This window comes from Oculina patagonica, chromosome 13 (assembly GCF_052425735.1).
Source record: "Oculina patagonica isolate OP01 chromosome 13, crgOcupat, whole genome shotgun sequence".
In the NCBI taxonomy this organism is placed as follows: domain Eukaryota; kingdom Metazoa; phylum Cnidaria; class Anthozoa; order Scleractinia; family Oculinidae; genus Oculina; species Oculina patagonica.
In genome coordinates this window covers 27,010,282-27,024,395 of record NC_135770.1, presented here as the reverse complement: position 1 = coordinate 27,024,395, position 14,114 = coordinate 27,010,282, and positions in this window count along the sequence as shown.

The window sequence follows — 14,114 nt, the reverse complement described above, 5'->3', positions numbered from 1 at the left end:
AATTTCATTATACTCTGCTAATTTGAAAATTCGTTTTTTTTGGGAAGCATTGTTATATAGATAAGAACCTGCTTTAAGGTAAATTAATGTATATTCAAGCAATAAAAATTATTATATAAAATTTAAATTATTGTAATTGTGAGCATGGTTATTGACTAACAATTCATGTAATTGTTTTGTAAATGTGTAACTATATTGACATCACTTGTCAATAAACGAATGGGAAATTTTTTACTGTACTGTTAAAGGGACTATGTCAAGGATTTGACCAGATTTTTGAACCGCCAAAATTTATATTTGTGTTACAGGAAACCTAAAAATAATAGTCCAATTTTATTAAAAATAAATACAATAAATAAGAGCACTGAAACTGTTAACGAGCATCTTTGGTTGCGGATAGCTTGGATGGAAACGGATTGCAACTTGAAAAAGTAAGGCTTACTTTTTTCAAGTGTTTCCGTTCGTCTACAAACAAAATCTATATTTCTAGCCGTACCTTGATTTCTATCCGCAAGTTTAGATAAAATCTTCCTTTAGATGTTCAAAGATAGGTTTTTATGGGTTAAGTTGCCATCCACTAATTTCAGAACATTTAAGACCAAAAATCTGCAAAATCCCCGTGACATAGTCCCTTAAAAGCCCCGGTCACACGTGGGAGGCAAATGTAAATGTAAAGGAAAGCGTAAACGCAAGCGACGTAACGCAAGAACGTAACACAAGAAAAGAAAGATACGCAAATGCAGTCGAAGACTTTTTCAAGATGGCTGACTGGTTACGCTTCGCTTGCTTGTTTTTTTCGTTTGAATTTACGTAAGCAATGTTCACACGTGAATCAAGTTCAAATGCAAGCCAGGTGCGTGAAAACGTGGGCACGAACGAGCGTGCGTTTATGTTTATTTAGATACATCGGGTCGTAACTTATTTTTTTAATCTATTCTCATTCATAATTATGACGCGGAATTCACAAGTGCGTGGATAACATAACCCTGTTTGTTTATAGATAGTTGTATTATGTAATGCCTAATCAGCATGTGTACAATCGCGGTATTTAAAGATCTCTTTGCTTAGTTTCGGGACATTTCGAAAGAGATACGCAAGCCGGGAAGTCCGAACAAATTTTCGACCCTCCCACCTCCCCTTCGGCGACGTAATACACAGCTAGAGTGCTTTCTCACCCAGTCGCTCATTGCCTCGGCCACAATCTTTTCCCATATCTTATCCACGCCGGACAATGAGCGGCATAATTAATGAGTGAGAATGGTTTACTATTCGTGCAAAGGTCCAGTATCAACCTCGTTTCCAGGGAGAGTAACGGAGCGGACCCTGGGAATGAGGTTGCTCGGTTACTTCAGCTTGGTCGCCGGCGCCGGCCCCTTTTTGGTGTAAGATAAAAATGATTTTGATTTCTTGATGAAGTACCTTACGGGAAAAAACTTTCAGAACAACAATACATTACACTTTGAACAGCAGTTATAATAACATGTCATCATTTTCTCACCGCCTTCTCACTAATGGCTAGTTGCGTTGATTATAACGACACGAGGGGAAGCGCCAGGTGGTGACAGTTGTAATTTGATATTTATAAGTTTTGCCAAATACTTGCTATGAAACTTAATGTTTGCAAAGAAATTACTTCTATCTAAATGACAAAACCATAGCTTTATTGCAACCAAATTCGTCTCCCGGACGTTATAATTTAAAGTTTCAAGCAAACTAGATTAACTTTGAAAACTGTTCAGCCCAATAACATTTCAAAAACCCATATCGCAATCCGTTTCAATCTTCGTCACTTTTGGCCATCCGTACCTTTTTTTGTATTTGCAGTGTTTTTGAAATGTCCCTTCACTGTTTTAAGAGGTTATTTTTTATATTTCGCCGAATTTGATGGTCATTTCCCATGCCTAAATTTGACTAAAATCCGTGACACAGTCCCTTTAACTTGGGTTTCTGTGTGCGTTATTTCTATCAGATCAAGTGTCACCTTTGTCGTTGTTATTGAGTGCGCATGTGTTAGTATGACTATCCATTGTTGTTTAAGAAAAGCCTCGTTCCCAGGATCTTCTTTTGTCTGGTTGAAGTCTGCTATCTTAGATATTAGCGCTAGAAAACACGAAAATGGTTTGAGTAATAAATAAATTATTATTAGTATTAAAAAAAACTGAGAGTAATCCTAACCAGCTCTGCTATAAGTTAAAAAAATTATTAATGTTGTCTTCCCACCCCTCAATCAATCCGCCCCCTGGTCTACCGGGTTCCGCCCCCTGCATGTCCACCCGCTCTCTTGGAACTTCACAACATCGTCTATATTAGCAAAATCCATCGTCACCATTATTGGCCATCCTCACTTTCTAACGGGTTCCTGTCATTTGTTGATTGCAATTCTACAACATAAAACCATTATTTTGGTTTTTTCTATGAGCTCGGTATGTTTTTGAACCGATGATAGTGCCTTATTACTTAGTAAACACTTGTTAATAACCAAGAGATATTCATAAGAGCGGATTTCACTTCGATTTCTGATTGGCTTGAGGTTGAGCTCAAAGGAAGCACATTAGAGCAGGTCGAGAACGTTAAACTGCTAGGCCTTGAACTTGATGAAGAACTCAGTTTCGATATTCATATTGACTCTTTATGTGAGAAGATATCGAAGCGTATCGGTATACTCAACAGAATTAAGGCTTATCTTCCAAGAGCAGAGCGTATACTTTATTATAATTTTTTTAATAAAGCCATTGATGTTATATCGCAGCGTAACATGGACCAGCTGCTGCAGCCAAGACAACATGAGTAAGATATTCAGGCTGCAAAAACGCTGTGCTCGTATTATCCTTGACGCCCAACAACGCCATAGCACTGTTGATCTATTTAATACTTTAGGATGGGTACCATATTACATCGAGGCTGATATAAAAAGATGTACAATAGCTCACAAAAGGATTATGGGTGCTTGCCCAGAATATATAAACGATTTGTTAAGACTAAATAACAGCCAGTACAGTAGGAATACACGGGGCGCTAATCTTACAATATTACCTACAAGATATAATAGAGCGAAAGAGGGAGGCCGCACGTTTTCTGCGACGACTCCTAAGTGTTGGAATCACCTCCCCCCTTAACCCTATTCAGACCGGCTTTTTTGGACCTTCTCAGACCGGGGGGGGGGGGGCTTCGGAAGCCCCCCTATGTAACTTCCAGAATATTTAAGCAATCACCATGAAACTTATATGATGTATTGTACGCCCGAAACTCTTTCTTTTGGTATACGTCACGTGGGATGGTGACGTTACATCACGTGGGATGGTGACGTTACATCACGTGACAATTACATCATGATGTCAAAACAGCCGCCATCTTGGATCCGCCATCTTGGATTTCAAAATTTTTCCAAAATGCCAGAAAACCACCCAAAATTACTGCAAAGTACTCAAAATGAATAAAAATGTGCTTTAAACCCGTAAAAATGTAAAAATAATCCCATTTAAGTTGATTTTTATTAACAGAAACACGCAAAATTACAAATTTGGGAAAACATGCCTGTCAAAATGCCGTTGCCATGGTGATGTCAAGTTCCTGACACATCACCCAACCCTACCAAATTGTTGCCAGATAAATTTTAGGAAAACTCAGAAAGTTTGGCAGCGTTTGGTTAAATCTTAAAAAAGTTATAAAAGTTCAAAGTCAGCGCGGGCCTCAAAAGCCCCCCCCCCCCCGGTCTGAATAGGGTTAAGTTACGCGCCTCTTCCTCTGTAAATATCCTTAAGAACGCTTTGTACAGTGTTTTAAATTAAGTCAGCTCAAGAATAAGAATTTTACTCCTTTTTTAGATAATAATTTTTAGATTGAGATATTTTAGTAATAATTTTTGGATTAACATTGTAGCTTAGCTTTTAAATTTTTAACTTACATTTCGATTTTTAATTAGGTTTTAACTAGATTTTAAATTAGATTATTGTTTATAGTAGATTTTTAACTTTTAGTACATTTTAGAGGGCCACAAATTTATTAGTTGAAAAACTATTACGTGTCACCCTCGTAAAATAAAGTTTGATTGATTGATTGATTGATTGATTGATTGATTGATTGGCCATTGCGTAACTTTATTCCAGTTGACCAGGTGTGACTACTTTGGATTCGGTTTCGGCGACAGTTTTTCTTAGCCGCTCCAATGGAGTGTAAGTGTTCCGAATATGTATATATTCATTAACAGTCTTAATTTTAAACCTGATTAACAAGTGAAAGAAAACACGCTTTTGTGGCAAACGCAGTCGACTGAAACTTGTTTTACTAACGACAAACTTGATCTAAATAATATGTTATTATACATTTTGTATTCAGTTTGACAACCTTTGTTTTATCTGAGGCTAAATTCGGGAACTATATTGGTGACTATGTCACGGATTTAAACCTATTTTTGAACCGCCAACTTTATATTTGTGTAGCAGGAAACCTAAAAATAACAGTCCATTTTTATTAAAAATTGCTATATTAGAGCACTAAAACTGTTACCTAGCATCTTTGGCTGCGGATGGCTCGGATGGAAACGGATTGCAATTTGAAAACGTAAGGCTAACGTTTTCAAACTGTTTCCGCGCGTCTTCAAAAAATCAATATTTATAGCCGTGGCTTGATTTCTTTCCGCAAATTGAGGTTATATTTTCCTTTAGTTGTTCAGAGATAATGTTTTTTCTGGGTAAAGTTGCCTTCCACTAATTTCAGAACAGTTTTGGCCAAACATCTGCGAAATCTCCGTGACATAGTCCCTTTAAGATATGGCTATGTAGGAAATCAACTAAGCTGTGAAAGTTTTCTCAGCAAGAAATTGACGTCACAGAATTCGTGCATTCCGGTGAAAGAGACAACTGATATCTTCCAGTGAAGTCAATAACCTTAATATCACATAATTATTCCGATCAAATCAGTTAAGTTTCACAACAGAATCAATTTTCCCTAAAAGGTTTTCCTTGTGAAGTTTGGAACATCCTAGCAGCTGTCAGAGTGTAATTACCTTATTACGAGTGGTATGTCTTTTGTTTGGCACAAGTGGTTCTCAGCGCAAATGAACAATATAGCCTCGTTAATTAGGAAATGCGGAAGCTTTGAGAAAAAAAATCAACAGTATAAAGAGAGACAGGCGAGCCATCCTTTTTCTTGTCTCTGATTTGCTGCAAGCGACGGAGATCAAGAGCCAAACGACAGTCGCGACCCAGAAAGCTCAGATTTGGTGCTTCAACATTATCTATGATATACTAGAAGAACCAAAGTCAATTTTCACAAGCAAGGTAATTTGTGCACGCATTAAATCATCTCATTCGACAGTTCGACAGTTTATTTGTTTAGTAAAATATCTATTTGATTAATTGGTGGACGTGAAACGCCTCCAATTTTCATTTTTAACCTTAATATCTAAGAAATCGAGTTTTCGCCTGGAATAAAAATAACCTAATAATCTTTTTTTGTAACATGCAGCAAAAATAATCATGAGACGAAAGAGTTTCTTAATGTTAATTGTTTTTCGTTCGGATGATTAGAAAAGAAAGAAATACATCGAGCCAAAAAGATATAAGAAAGTTGTTAATCCGTCAGTCACACAAGCAGTATTTTTTTTTCATGCCTTTCGCTGGAATATTTTTATCTTACTATCAGAGTTGACCAGTTGGTGTCGCTGGCCTTTTTTTTCGTACAAAAAAGTGACGACATTTTTATCTTTCGGTAAACAACTGCCATTAGTTTTTCCTTCATGATTACGAACATTCGAGTTATATTTCAATGAATTTATTTTTTTATATATCAGACTTAGGTTGAAATATCTGTGGCGATTATATAGGTCTTCCGAACAGATTTTTCATCCAAACGATCCGAACTTTTCCGAAGGGTGCCCTTTTGGTTACTGAAAAGCCAATGATAAAGCCTAAGCCCTGCGCCCGGGGGGGGGGGGGGGTACTCGAAAAAGTTTTGTACGGGGAGGCTCCGCCCGGAGATTCAACCCCTTACCCTTTTATATACCATTTTGAAAGAAAAGGCACCCCTTTTGTATACCTTTTATTGCAAAAAGGTACCCCTTTCATATACCTACACGACATCACATTTACCCAAAACGGGAAGTTTTCTTGTCATTTTCATGTAGCGCTTAATAAATTAAGACGATACAGCCAAAAGTTGCGTCTGCTCGAAATATTTAATGTAAAGGCCTTTTAAAATATCATTATGGCAGATTTCCCTACCCTTTCATATACCTAAATTTGTGAAATCCCTACCCTTTTATATACCTGGATCCTGAAAAAGGTACCCCTTTCGGGCGGAGCCTCCCCGTATAGGTCATTATAGGGAGTAACCCCCCCGGGCTCCTGCGAGTCAGGGGCAGTAGAGAAAGGAAACTACAAAGAAGTCTGATTGGATAGTTTTACTCGGAATACATATACAGTGGAACCCCGATATAACGATATGCCAAGGGGGCAGTAAAATTATATCGTTATATCGAGGAATCGTTATATCGGGGTTCCGTCCCATACTTTTTACTATTGCCGGGACATAACATATTCATCGTTATATCGGGAATATCGTTATATTGAAGATCGTTATATCGGGGTTCCACTGTATCGAGGAATCGTTATATCGGGGTTCCGTCCCATACATTTTACTATTGCCGGGACATAACATATTCATCGTTATATCGGGAATATCGTTATATTGAAGATCGTTATATCGGGGTTCCACTGTATCGAGGAATCGTTATATCGGGGTTCCGTCCCATACATTTTACTATTGCCGGGACATAACATATTCATCGTTATATCGGGAATATCGTTATATTGAAGATCGTTATATCGGGGTTCCACTGTATCTAGAACGTATCGTGTGAAGTACAATAAAAACCCGCGAGTAAGAACCTAAGATTTAAGAACCTGTTAGGCTAAAATTTGCAAATTAGATACCATTTTTATAAGAACCTATTTTGCCTCAAATTTGGAAACAGGTTCTTATTTTCTAAAATTGATTAAAAATGTTTACTTTCGGGAAATACGTTTGGACAAAGCATTACTGTGCATGTATATCATGTCATATTCTAAACGATTAGTGCTTTATTTTTACATAAGCACTTATGTGGTATGCACATTTTATACAAAGAATGGGCCGAATACCACTTAAATCTCTATAACAATATTGAATTTTTTTTCTTCAGAAATTAAGAACCTATCAAGAACCTAATTAGCCTAAATTTGTGTTAATAACCCTTTATGTAAGAACCTGTTTAGGCTAACATGAAAAATAATAGGTTCTTACTCGCGGGTTTTTACTGTATCGCGAGATATTTTTACGAGTCTTGCAGTATTTTGGCGAGCCCGTGCACTACCGTTAAAATTCCGAGCGAATACCGTTCATCGACTTTAAACGTACGTTATGCACTACTTGCAGTCGAAAACGCTTGCTCAGACTTTTTTATTAATCAATCATTTATGCCAGTATCCTGATTTGATCTGGGCTTTTTCTACTGTAATAATAAACACGCTTGTTCTGCTTGATCCACACATGTGTCCAGAGATGGGACACGAGGAAAATTGCATTGCTATTCTGTGTTTCCTATCTACCCTTAGTAACCTGGCCATGATAAGCAGAGACCGTTACCTAGCAATGAGCAGGCCAGCCCGTTACCGAAGTCACGTGAGCCAATCACGTGCACGTGTCGTCAAGAAAACGCTCTTAATCTGGCTTTCAAGCACGTTGACTACTCTGATAGTGTATACCATTTTTGAAATGGTCATTTTCGAGCCAATTGTTTTCATCATAATGTTTCTGTTTTATGTGGCCTGCATTCTGATGATCTTGTTGAACTACGTTAGATTTTTGATGGCGAGTAGACAACACTCTAGAAGGATGGGAATACAAGTGGGAAAGAAGAACGCTTCATTAGAAAAAGAGAAAAAACTGACTCGAATGATATCAGTGATCCTGTTGTGTTTCATGTTTTCTTTTCTGCCAGCATTGATGAGCCCTTTAGTTCTAGTTGCTTTGGGACTGCCATTAATACCCTTTAATCCATGTTTCTCGTTACTGTTCACAATCAATGGTCTTCTTAATCCATTGTTTAACTATGGCAGAAATAAAGAGATTCGCAGAGCTATGCTGAACACGCTCAGATGTCGACATCAACGTATCGGTCAACAGCTGCCGACCGTAAGATATAACAGAAACGCTTCAAAAGAGGATAACATCCCAGTTACGTGCAGAGAAAAACAACTTCAGGAACTCCATATCGCGAGTAACAAATAAGAAAACTGTGTGAACCAGATTTGACGCCCGGGGGACTCGTTTATGAATAGAGCGAGGATGCTCGTCGGAAATTTTGAAAAGAACCCCTAAAGGAGACCTATCTGGGTGAGATTCAAGCTTTTCATGTCCCCTAAAAAGATACCAAAAAACTAAGAACAGAATTTAAATGTTGATATTTCTTTGTGTGCAGCCCTAAACGATACCACTAGTATGGCTAAAGAATATTGGCGTTTTACCCGGAACACCCTTAGCGAAACCAAAATTCCTAAATTTACACTCAAGACAACGAGAATCCCCACCCCTTTTATATGCGAGTCCCCCCCCCCCCCGGGATTTGACGTACACGCTGCCCGATCATAGCTCTTCTCGTCCCTGCGGAGTTTTAGTGCGTACACGTATTATTTTTTTACTGTCAATTCAAACGTAAAAGGCAACTCTATTAAAGGACGTTGTCATTAACTTTTTTAAGGCAATGACAACACTCTAAAGACATGCGGATACAATTGGTAAGCATTCTCGCTGCGGTGGAAAAAGAAATAAATGACTTAAATTATTTCAGTGATCAAGTTGTGTTTCCTGTTTTCTGGTTGCCGGCATTGACGAGTTGCATTGATCAGTAGCTTTGAGACTGCCACTGAATCCCTTTCGGCCGTTTACATTTTTATTGACGACCCTCAATGGTCTTCTTAATCCACTGTTACTATGGCAGAAATTAAGAGATGTGCAAAGCAATGCTGACCATTCTCAGATGTCCACTTCCACGTATCAACAGCTACCGGCCGTAAGATATAAAAAGCCACAATTTCATTTGAGTAGAGCCGCAAGAAATGCACTTTGATGAACTTCATCTCTCTACTAACTAATAGGGGAATTGCAACAAAATATATAGATATAGCCAACCCTAATAGCAAGGCCTCACAAATACATTTTTTGTCTGTTCTTAATAGTTTTTGAAAACACTACTATTGAAAATACTGTCCATAGCCAAAATAAATCGACAACTCCAATCGAAGAAATTCCGCTGCCAAAATCCTATCATTAGCCGTTAGAAAACAGAGAAAAAAATGAGAGAACTTGAGCCCGCGATCCAATGTAAAATATTCTCTGGTCAGCGGCTAACTTAAAAAGCAGGTTAACCTCGATAAGCTCTTAAGGTCAAATGAACAGAAATTTCGATTTTTGTTATTTTTTGCCCATGTGTTTATTAAGAGCCAAATAAACATATCCCAAAGTTTCAAAGTAATCGGACATTGCGTCGCAGAGAAATTGCAAGTTGAAAAATGCTTTTTTTTAGGCCTTCATAATCGTAGGGTGCTCGGAAAAATTGTCGGAAAATTCTCGGAAATAAGAACTTGTGACGTAATAATTGGTGTTTTTGAAGACGACCGCAGACCGATTGCGCAGACCGCAAAAATATATGTCTTTAGTGACATTTCAAGCAGTTATTTCGTTCTGTTCGGCCGTTCTTCGGTTGATCGATTGTTGGTTGTTGTTCAGAGAGGCGCATTTTTTTAAATAAAATAGCTAGAGCTCAAAAATAGCTTTAAGTTTTGTTTGCTGTCGTTTTGCAAATCATGTGAGACATAGGTAGAATGCACGCTGGTATGAAAACAAATCAGGAATCTCTATTGTTTTTTCTCATTAGCATTTAACGTTAAATCATTGTAAGTTTACCTTTAATTGTAGCTTTAGCTTTTTAAATTCATTGTAAGTTTACTCTTAATTGTAATTTTAGTTTTTAGCTTTTTTATTCCGTTTTTAATCTTGTAATGCGCATTTGAACATTTTATATATGAAATTTGCGCACTATAAATGTTATTATTATTATTATTATTATTATTTAATGGGCAGAATTATCTGCACGTGCGTTAACTATGCACGTGCGTTTTGACTCTTGGTACACGTCGGTGCGGTCTGCGGAATCGGTCTGCGGTCGTCTTCAAAAACACCAATTATGACGTCAAAAACTCGTTCCATTCCTTCCATTTCAGTGCACAGTCATTCAAAAACGTTTTCGTGAAGCCTTCGGAAATCTTCGTATTTCTTGCTGTAATCCACGCTTTAAGGCTCGGAAAGCAAAAATGTTTCTTAATTTTACTCAATAATGGATAGTTTTAGCGTTTGGTTGGTTGAAATGGCATTTTGAAATTTCTGTTCATTTGACCTTTAAACTGAGCCCAGGATATGGTCATGTGATACTGGTCAGCAGATACCCTTGTTTTGACACCTGTCAATTGACCATAACATGGATGCCCAATATCAAAGATGTAAGCTGATGCTACGTTAACGTACGTTGGAATAAGAGATGAAATTTTCCTCCCCTATTAGGGGTAGCCTTGGGACTCCCTTTCCCCTCCCTCTGAGTCTGTAGGGCGGGCGCGCGGGGGTACGCTTACCAAAACCAAAGTTTCTCAGCTAGATGGGTATACCAATTTTTCTTACTTATGGATGCTCCGCTCGCGCGAATAACTTATTCTAGTTCTAAGTGGCTTTACGTCTCATTAAATCCGCTGTACCCATTTCTACCCCTTGGGTTGAAAGAGGCACCATCAGAGTAAAGTGTCTTGCCCAAGAACACAACGCAGTAACCCCTGCCAGGGCTCGAACCCGGACCAATCGATCCGGAGTACAGCAAACTGACCGTAAGGCCACCGCGCCTTTCATTGCACAATTATAATTTGCGAGCTTATGATAGTTTTATGATTTTGTAAATTGGAACTGATTTTGACTGAAATCTTGGATAAGATGCAAAAATGAAAAAGTTTTTTTTGTATTTCCCATTAATTCCCTAATATTCCAGGCAATAGAAGACACCATAATGGGAAATTTAACATTGACAAAAGACAACGAAATCCTGTGTTCCGACATACGAAAATCACAAAAATGCCGTATACTGTGTACCAGTAAAAATAAACAAAACCAGGCAAGCACAAATCCTATGAAAAGTTGACGTTTCTCACATGATAAAATTTACATGCGCGAAGTTTTCGACACATCAGGAAATGATGCCTGAGAATATAATGCACCTATCAACGTTTAGTCGCAGAAGTGGGAGGTCGGGCATAGGCCGGGCATTTGAACTCAGCTAAGATTTTCTGTTCAAATGCTCAACCGTAGAGCATTTGCGGATGTTCATATGAGTCACTAAACTTCAATAAAATTTTGCCAGTAAAATATTGTCCAAAATCCCTCCTATGCCCGGCCTCCCCCCGGCTTAACTAATGTGATTCCACTAAAATAGAAGGAGTATTAATGAAACATTTTCTGAAACTTGGTCCAGGTTACAATTATGTTATGAGCATTAAAAAAATGAAATAAAAAATGGGGGTCACCACGCTAGTTTTTGTGTAAAATCGATGGCCATTATAGTAAATATACGACCCGCGAGGTATATATCAGGAACCCTAGTAAACCGAATGGGGAACTATTGTTTCAAGAAAAAAATCGTTATTGCATTTAAGTATTAGTCAAGTTCAACAAAATATACTTTGATCTTATATTAAAAACTATTCTTATTGTACAGAAATGAAAGAAATTAAAGATTTTGCTTCGTGCGCACGTTTACTTGTCGGCACTACCTAAAAACGTGTTTTTTACGGCATTAAAATTAAAATATCTCATATGTAGAATTTTAAACTTTTCTTTAAATCGCGATATATTGTAGACAACCATATGACATTTAAAGTAAGGCATTAAAAATGGGGGTCACTGTGCTCATTTAAGAGAAAACGACCATTTATTTCCCTACCGAGCTAAGGCTGAAAGGAATCTCGTAGTTTTCTGTGTGCGCGCGCTAAATGACGCGAAAACTTATGCGCTGCAAGGATGCGCAATGCAACTCAGTAGAATTACCTTAACATTGATATGTGCATAAAATTAAACTGTTTTGAGGTATTCTCGCTGATGACTTTTTGTGCTTTTAAGTGTTTCCTGGGGATCTTGGCATGTTTATGAACCTCTTAAAATCATGTTAAAATTGAATATTGTGGGTATTCACTTAGTAAGCATTAGTACAGATATCCATCAGAGAGGGTTTTACTTAAAAAAAGATAACTATTAATAGCCGTAGTTTCACCTCGCTCCGCAAATTTAGGTTATAGGTTCTTTTAGATGTTCAAAGACTGAATGTTTCTCATGGGTTAAGTTGCCTATCATAAATTAAGAATAGATTAGAATTTTACTTGGAGTTCTAATTGGCCATAATGTCTCAATGTTCCGATTAACCAGGTGCATTTCTTAGCCGCTCTAATGGAGTGTAAGTGCTCCAAAAATCCATTGGCAGTCTTAGTTTTAAACGCACTTACCAAGCGAAAGAAAACATACACTTTAGGCACACACTGCAGACTACAACTTGGATTACTAGCGGAAATCGTGATCTAAATAATGTCAAAGGAAGTCCCTCTTTTCTCTGTAAGCACTTGTTGGTAACCAAGAGATATGTACAGGCCCGCAAATGATCCCGACCCGCAAATGATCCCGGGACCGCAAATGATCCCAAATTGGACAGCAAATGATCCCAGTACCGGAAATGATTCGTGTAAATGATACAACAGAATACTTGGAATGGCGTAGACTTTATGAATAGTCTATGGATGTATATTTATAAAAGACAAGTGCCTTAGGCATAAACGCAATGATAAAAAGCGGTGAAAATAACGCGTGAAATAACAAAATTAACATGTGACTATCTAAGTTTTTCATTTAGAACACACCTAAAAAAACATCAATCTTCGAAGACGCCTCTGCTGTCTAATTAACCACTAAGAATTTTTTTTCCTGTACAGTCAGAGACCGCGCAGGAGGAATTTTAGTGAGGGGGGGCTAAAGTCGAACGCGAGAGCGTGAGCCAACTAAGGGGGGGGGGGGGGGGCGGTGTCCAGGGGCATGCTCTTCCGGGAGAATTTCGATTTCGATTTTTCAAAGATACCGGAAAATGCATTTGAAATTAAAAATGTAAAGGTCCAGCGCTTAAATTGTTTTTGTTAAAGCATTGCTTAAAACGAGAAAACGTTGCGATAAAGAGACGTTGCTCTACAAGCGTTTGGCGCAACTGAGATGTTACCAGAACGAATGAAAACAGAAAAGAAAATTTCACTTTCATTGTTAGGAAATGAATTACATTTAGCATGGGCTCGTTAAAAAACAGTATTGCCTCTTAACTTAACCCATTTGGTCGGATTGAAACTGACCAATGATGAAACAGGCCTTTTTTCATGAGAAGTCCAAACCATTAAAGCAGATTTTGCTCCGATTTCTGATTGGCCATTGCGTTACTTTATTCCAATTGAAAAGGTGTGACTACATTCAGTCTACATTGGATAGATTGTCGGCGACGCTCATTCTTAGTCGCTCTAATGGACCGTAAGTGCTTCGAAAATGTATATACTCATTAGCAGTCTTAATTTGAAACCTATGTAACAAGCAAAAGAACACATACATTTTTGGCATACACACATTGTAAACTTAAACTTGTTTTACTAACTGAAAACGCTATTAATACATTTTCAAATATAATACAACAACCTAAATTTTATCTGTGAAAGTAAATTTCGGAATCTTTGAATGACCTTTTAAATAGTACTTAAAACATAACGGAATGTTTGTCATTGTACAAGTACTCTTCGCCACTTGCACTCTCATTTGAATGTAACTTCAAGTCAGTGAAGCTGTTGAAAAGAACGCGGCACGAAATTCGCTCGATCTTTTGTAGCAATACTGATAAAACATTTTACGGATTAAAAATAATTTTACAGAATTCTGATCAAATTAGTTTAGCTTCGTTCGAATTACTAGTATAAATAACCCATTAATTTACCACGCTATTTATTTTTATAAATATCATTACG